The following is a 7457-nucleotide window of genomic DNA, read 5'->3' as shown; positions in this document are numbered from 1 at the left end:
TCAATTTGAACAAGCTTATAAAATGAATTATTTTGATTGGGTGGTTATAAATTCAATTGATAATTCCATAGTAAATAGATTAGAAAATAAAAATAATGATATTCTGCAAGACTACGCCCACATTGAAATCGGACCCATTTTCATCGAAATAGAATAGACAATTAATGTAACATTAAAAGCTAATGAGATGTTTAAATTTTATAACCAATAAAAAAAAGAAAGAAAGTTAATTTGGTTTTGTATTCTTGTCATATTTGAGTTTGATTTATGTTCGAAAAAATGATGGGAGATTTCGATAAATGTGGGCAAATAATTCGGATCAAAGTGGAAGAAATTAATAAATAAGTATTTTATGCATTAAAATACCTTAACAAATCTTAATAATATAATTCCTTAAAACTAATACACCATATCAAATTTATATCGATTTATTATAATCTCATAATCAAAACCCTCCAATTCATGGATATATCGATTTTTTATATTCATTTAGCCGGCCATGTGTAGCAAATATCATACAATTTGGTTTTATAGTTGAACATACAAATACTATGTTCAACCATTAACCACAAAATAGAGTATCCTTGCATTTGGTTCTATCTCTATCATCCTTGTATATGTCAAAGTAATGCGACCAGCCAGACCACTGGAAGGTGCAGTAAAACTATGTTGAGCCCCAAAAGTTTGGTCGAAAACTAAAAGTGTAACTGCTCAAAGGTTTGCAGTGAATAGTGAGCTAATCATGACTTATTAGAATATTTGTTATGTTTACTGTAATCGGTGGGTTTCGAAAGATTTTTCCATCGATGTTAGTAAATAGGGTAGCAAAGAACCATGACAATAGGAGAGACCTTGAAAGTGTTGAAAATGAATAAATTTTTTAAATATGAGAATATTTGTGTTCCACTTTTATATGAGTAAAATTAGGTTCCATTGTCAATTACACTCACTAAAACTAAAGAAACATATTATTGTTATATTTGAATGGGTAACCACCACCATGTTAAGCTTGTATATTTTATTATTTATTATTAGTAATATTTTAGAAAACCACCAATGGGAGCTATTGTTAACCATCTGTTGTTAGTAGTAACACCGGTTCTAAAGTGTAATGCAATGGTCCTTTAAATTTAAAGTTGATGAACAAGGATGACGTTTCAATATTTTATATTCTTGTTGTGAATGAAGGCAATTATGGACATGTTTGGTAACGAGTTCTCCTTCATTGTTTACAATAAAAATAGAACCATGTTTGATAACGGGTTTTTTAATTGAAAAATATACATTTGAAACTCGTTAGGGGTCTTATGGAAACTCCACGAGAGAGTAGCATGAATGAGTTAAACAATACTGAGTAAGTAATCAATTCATGGGTGTTTAAAAAACTCAATTAATATTTTTATTAATTATTCTATAATCTCTTAAAATAATTTTTTGAAGTATTTAGAGGGTGATTTTTCAAAATATATATTGAGATTGAATTAAAAAAAATGTAATTCAATGTTTTAAAATAAATAAATAGATTTTTTTAATAAATTAACATTTTATTTTTATTGAAAATAAAATTTAAACAAATGACCGGGCCTTACCCAACCTAACACAAATATTCATTGGTGTGGGTTGATTCCATTATTTAATAAGGGTTGCTTAGGTTAAAAAATTTACAGTCAAATAATGGAACTGGATCTAAAAAATGTCTCAACAAAACCTAATGCAACTCATGAACACTCCATAGTGTGCAATTACGATATCATACTATGAGAGTTACACTCATCACAATAATGTCAAAAAATATTAACCCCGATTTAGTTTTTTTCACCGTGTGGTTCTTATTAAGATTTCAACTTTAAGCAGAGAATGACGATGATTCGATACATTTAGCAGAAGACATTGGGGATGCTCTAATCCTCAGCGTGGATAGTCCGATTGAATCTCTGATTTTGGATTCAGGTGCGTCTTTTCATTCGTCTCAAAATAAAGAGTTGTTTCGAAATTTCAAGTCTGGAAGTTTTGAGATGTGTATCTTGCCAACAACAAAGATTTGAAGATCGAAGTAAAAGGGGATGTCTGCATAAAAACTCCGACAGGAAATTAGTGGACATTAAAGAATGTTAGATATATTCCTAGTCTCAAGAAGAACCTGATCTCTATTGGTCAGTTAGATAGCACAGATTATGCAACAAAGTTTGGTAAGAGTTCGTGGAAGATTATGAAGGGTGCTATGATGGAAGCACGTGGCACAAAATTTGGAACTTTATACACCACTGTAGGATGTATGAACAGAGCTGCTATTGCTGAAGTGTTTCCAATTGAAGTATATGGCACAATAGACTTTGACATATGAGTGTTAAAGGAATGAAAATGCTGGAAGGAATTTTTGGAAGGTCTGAAATCTGTTGATATGAGTCCTAGTGAGAACTGCGTTATGAGCAAACAGAAACGAGTTAGCTTCACAAATACTGCCAAAGAATTGAAGAAAAGTACCGGGACAACGAAGCCAATGGGAGTTGAGGTTGAGTTGCAGAACAATTCACAAAGTGATGTTGTAGCAGATACTCGAGAAACTCCTAAGACCGTTGCTGGAAACTAGAGGTGAAGCAAGTGGAAGCTGAGGTTGAGTTGCTGAAAGATTCACATAGTGATGTTGTAGCGGATACTCAAGAAACTTCTGAGACTCTTGCTGAGGAACCAGTGGTGAAGCAAGTTGGAGTTGAGGGCTTAATGACTTGAGCCCTTACAATTTACATGAGCTCTGTCATCCTAGCTTAATTTACATATTCAAAATACAATTCTTAATGTACATACAAATAATTAGATGAAAGTGGAAATCCATATTTATCAATAATGTGATGAAAATGGAAAAAGTGAAAATAATAAAAGTGGGAAAAGTGAAAATAATAAAACAAAAGATAGAAGACAAACAAACATGATGAGATATGTGAGGAAATATGTTTCATCCTGACATATTTCACCTGCGATTTATTTTTTTTTTTTTACCAATAGTTTAACGACTATTCAGTCATTGATGATGATATTTACAGAGGTGGTTGAGAATCCAAGAATGGATCATTGAGATCATAAATCGTGTCTTCCTCTTCTTCTTCTACAATAGAAGGAGAAGATGTCGAACCGACTGATGCGGCCTCTTGAAGAAGCTTTTGAAAATCAGCTTCCGAAGTTGTCTGGGCTAATGCAGCGAGTAGCTTCGACTTTGAATTAAGGAATTCGGAGGTCCTCTTCTTGGATAAATCCTGAAGGTGGCCATTCTATGATAGCCAGACCTTTACCGCTTTGATATCTGCGTGGGTATAAGTATATTTATCCCACCATTTGATTTTAATAGTTTTGAAGACCTGTTTTATTTGGTCTTCGGTTTCTTTTATTTGAAAATTCCAAGTTAAAATCCAAGGAATTTGAAAGTATACGCAAAAGCGCATGGTTAATGGAAATGGGGTTTTGAATATATTTTGAATAAAGTAGTGGAAGGATTCCTGTATTGGAACTGGGAATATATCTTTGGCTGATCCAAAGATTTTCCACCATTTGATGAACCAAAATGGATAATGAATTTTATGAGCATTCTGGCAAAATTGGATAAACCATGAGTGCTCATAATTTTGATACCAAATGACATTGAACCATGCCATCTGATAGTCTCTGTATGAGTAGGAGTGAGGAACAAACGGTTTTGAAAAAGTCTTTTCCGTGTATGGATCTTGATTCCAGTACGTCGGATTCATGACTTTGAAAATTTTTAACTTTGAGTACGAGATTTTTGAAGGATCATCGCGACTCGGAATATGAGTAATTTCGACGGATTTTGTGTCGACTAAAATGAATTCATAAAACCGTCTGGTCTTATGAAGATCTTCCGGGATATAGAAGAATCCCGATGGATAGGCTTTCTTGACGACCTCGCTGATTTTTGGGTCGTCGTATTCTGGTTCTACCAGGGCTTCTGGTATAGACACAGATTTTTTAAAATAGGTCCTGATTTCAGGAACTAGAGAAAATCGAACGGTTACAACCGCGTCCGAGTAGGTTGAGGGGACAGAAGGTCCCTTTGAAGTGGAAGAGACAGTAGGTCTCGATGGAGTAGCGGCAGATGGCCGTGTTGAAGAGGCAGAAGGCCTCGTCGGAGTGATAACCTCCGCTTGTTTTTTAGAAAGCTTTGCTCTAGACCTGGTCACTAATGTGAAACCAGCATCCATTGCGTAGCTATCGGACGTCATTGGAGTAGGTGTGTTTGAAGAAGCAATGGGCTTCTTCCCTTTTTCTGTTGCTTTCTTACCGGTCATCACTGGAGAATGAGGTTGGCTAGGGAGAGTTTTTCTTCGAGAGTAAGAACTCTCTTGAGAGGTAATCTGCCAAGGGGTTTTCGACCCCTTTTATAGGCAAAATTTGGAAGTCGAAGCAAGATAAAATGGCTTGCCATCTAGCAAAACTTTGTTTAGACACAAGATTCTTGACATCTTTTTCTAAAACAAATTTAGATGCCCTTGATTCTATTTTGATAACAAAGCTTTTGTTAATTAAATCGCTTTGAAATTTTTGTACACAAATTACTATTGAAAGTATTTCTTTCTTCACTGTTGAGTAATTTTTTTGAGTAGAATTCCATATTCCCGAATGGAAACGGACAATGGATTCTTTCTTGTCAAGAGACTGTTTCAGGATTCCTCCATATCCAATATCGGATGCGTCGGTCTCCACTATTAAACTAGCCCTTAGGTTTATCAGCGATAAACACGGAATTGACTTGACAAGGGATTTGATTTTTTGGACTGTTTGTGTGTGTTCTTCAGTCCAGGGCTTTGGATTCTTTTTGAGCTTTTCAAAAAGTGGCTTGCAAATGGGTCTGATATTTTGAACGAAAGAAGACACATAATTGAGACATCCCAAAAATCTTTGTAGTTGGGTTTTATCCGTAATTTGGTTCGAAAAGTTTGAGGCAAACTCAATGGATCTTTGAATGGGTTTAATGAGACCCAAATGAATTTCAAATCCAAGAAAACGGATCTTTGTTTGAAAAAGTTTAATTTTTGGTTTAGACACAACTAAACCGCTTCTTTTGACTGTCGTAAAAAATGTTTGAAGATGCTTAAAGTGTTGATCGATGTTTTGAGAAAAAATCAGAACATCGTCAATATAAACAATTGAAAAGTCTTGAAAAGGATTGAAAATATCATTCATAATCTTTTGAAATTCGGATGGAGCGTTTTTTAGCCCAAATGGCATAACGTTCCATTCGTATTGTCCGAAAGGGAAATTGAAAGCCGTTTTGTACTTGTCTTTTTCTGAAATCTGGATTTTCCAAAATTCTGATTTCATATCAAATTTTGAAAATACTTTTGCATTTGAAATTCTTTGCATTAAATCTGATTTATTTGGAATTGGATATCTAATCCATTCCAAAACCTTTTTAAGGGTTTATAGTTTCTTACCAGTTGTGGGACTCCACGTTCCTTCTTTGCTTGGTTGTTGACGTAAAAAGCCGCACATGACCAGGGGCTTTTTGACGGCCTAATAAGACCCTTATGCAAAAGATCATTGGTTTCTACTCGGCAGAATGTTAGTAATTCTTTATTCATTTGAATAGGTCGGGCCTTCGTAGGAATATTTTTCTCCTCGAAGTTTTTGACATAAGAAAGATTAACTATGTGTTGCTTCCTATTCTAAAAGGCATTAGGGATAGTTGAACAAATCTCCCTTTCTATTTGAGTTTGTAAAGTTTTGATTTTAGACTGGACGGTCTTACTTTGAATCTGTTCTTCTATTCTTTTGAATGAAATTTCTTCTTAAAAAAAGAAATTTGTTCTTCTTTATAATTTAATACATTTATTGATTGAATAATTGTATTAGTTTGAAGGTTATTTATTTCACTAATCCTTATAGTCTTTTCAAGGTTATTTATTTCACTAATCCTTAATAGTCTTTTGAAGGTTATTTATTTCACTAATACAAATTTTATCTTCTCTCACAGGGCTTTTGACTCTAACCACTTTTCAATTATTTTGAGAGGGTATAATTGAGTAATTAGAGGAGTACCTAGGATTAGTTGTTCTCCTAAGTCCTGTACTAAAAGGAAGGAATTTACCAAGCAAATTCCGTCATTACAAATATGGACTTTAGATAATTTGTAATTAATTTTGAGTCTATTGTTATTTGCACCTCTAAGGCCCTCAGTAGTTTTTTCAAAATACTTTGTAGGTATTAGGCCTTCTTGAATGCAATTTTGATCGGCTCCAGTATCTATGAGAGCCTTTAGTGTGATTTTGAAATCATAAATTTTTAAGGTAACGAGAGCGTACCATTTTTGATATTGAGGAGTGGTGATGGCTCCAACGAAGGAACTTTGAAAGTCATCCTCGTCCAGGTTTGGTTGCGCCGTTTCCTTTCGTTCGGGCAGCCATTCCTGAAGATTGAGAACTTCTTGGCGAAGCATATAGGATTCTGACCTGGTTTCAGATCTTAATGCCTGTACTTCTTGTTTGAGATTATTAATCTCTCTTTGTAGGTCTTGAGTAGTGAGTTCTCTCGGTTTTTCAAACCTTTGGAGAACTGATTGAAGTCTGTAGGGATTTCTTTCTTCCCTTTCAGGTGGCTTAGAGATTGTCATGGCATCTCTGAGTCGTTGAGCGATTTTCTGTTGAATTTCTGGATCTTGAACTTTTTCTACTACTTCGAGTAGAATTTCTTGATCCTTTGTAAGGACATTTATGCATCCTTCGCACGTCCTCTTTCCTTCTTGTCCTGATTCATATTCTGTGCTAGAATATGAATCGGATTCTTCTTGGAGTTCGAGGATTTCTCCCTCGCTTGATTGTTCTGAGTCGGTTAGAGCCAGTCGTAGTAGCTGATTTTTCAGCTCTTGATCTATATCCAACTCATTGATCTTTCCTCTTATCGAACACTTGTTAGCATAGTGTCCTTCTTCTCGACATTTGAAGCAAGTTTGCTTTTTCTTTCCTCTATGGGTTTTTGTAGGAGTATACTTTCTTCTTGAATATGTTGGCTTTTGAGATTGTACTGGTTTGTTTCGATACTTTTCTCTGGGCCTGTACGAATTATAAGGCTTTGGATGCGTCTTAACCTTCTTCCTTCTTGAGGTTGAGGGGGCCTCTATCCCCTTGCATCCATATTGATCGCAAAATCTTCCAAGCTCTTTTCTATTTGATATCGAAGAATTGAGCTTGTTTTGAATCTTTGACTCATTGCAAAGTCTGAGTCCTTCTTCTATGATGAAGGATGCTATTGACCCGTATGACAAAGTCTGCCATGGAATTGTTCCATTATACTTTGTCTTAAGACCGTCTTTGATCCTTCTCGAGAAGTGTTTTGGTAGTCCATTGACAAAATTCTCTTTCCAGAATTCCAACGAACTGTCTGTTCTAATAAGAAATTTGCTGAAATACGTGTCTTTGTACCACCTGAAATCTCCTAAGGTGGGGCACTTC

This window comes from Cucurbita pepo, unplaced genomic scaffold, assembly GCF_002806865.2.
Source record: "Cucurbita pepo subsp. pepo cultivar mu-cu-16 unplaced genomic scaffold, ASM280686v2 Cp4.1_scaffold000243, whole genome shotgun sequence".
NCBI lineage: Eukaryota > Viridiplantae > Streptophyta > Magnoliopsida > Cucurbitales > Cucurbitaceae > Cucurbita > Cucurbita pepo.
The sequence above is the reverse complement of the archived record's forward strand: the minus strand, read 5'-3'. Positions refer to the sequence as shown.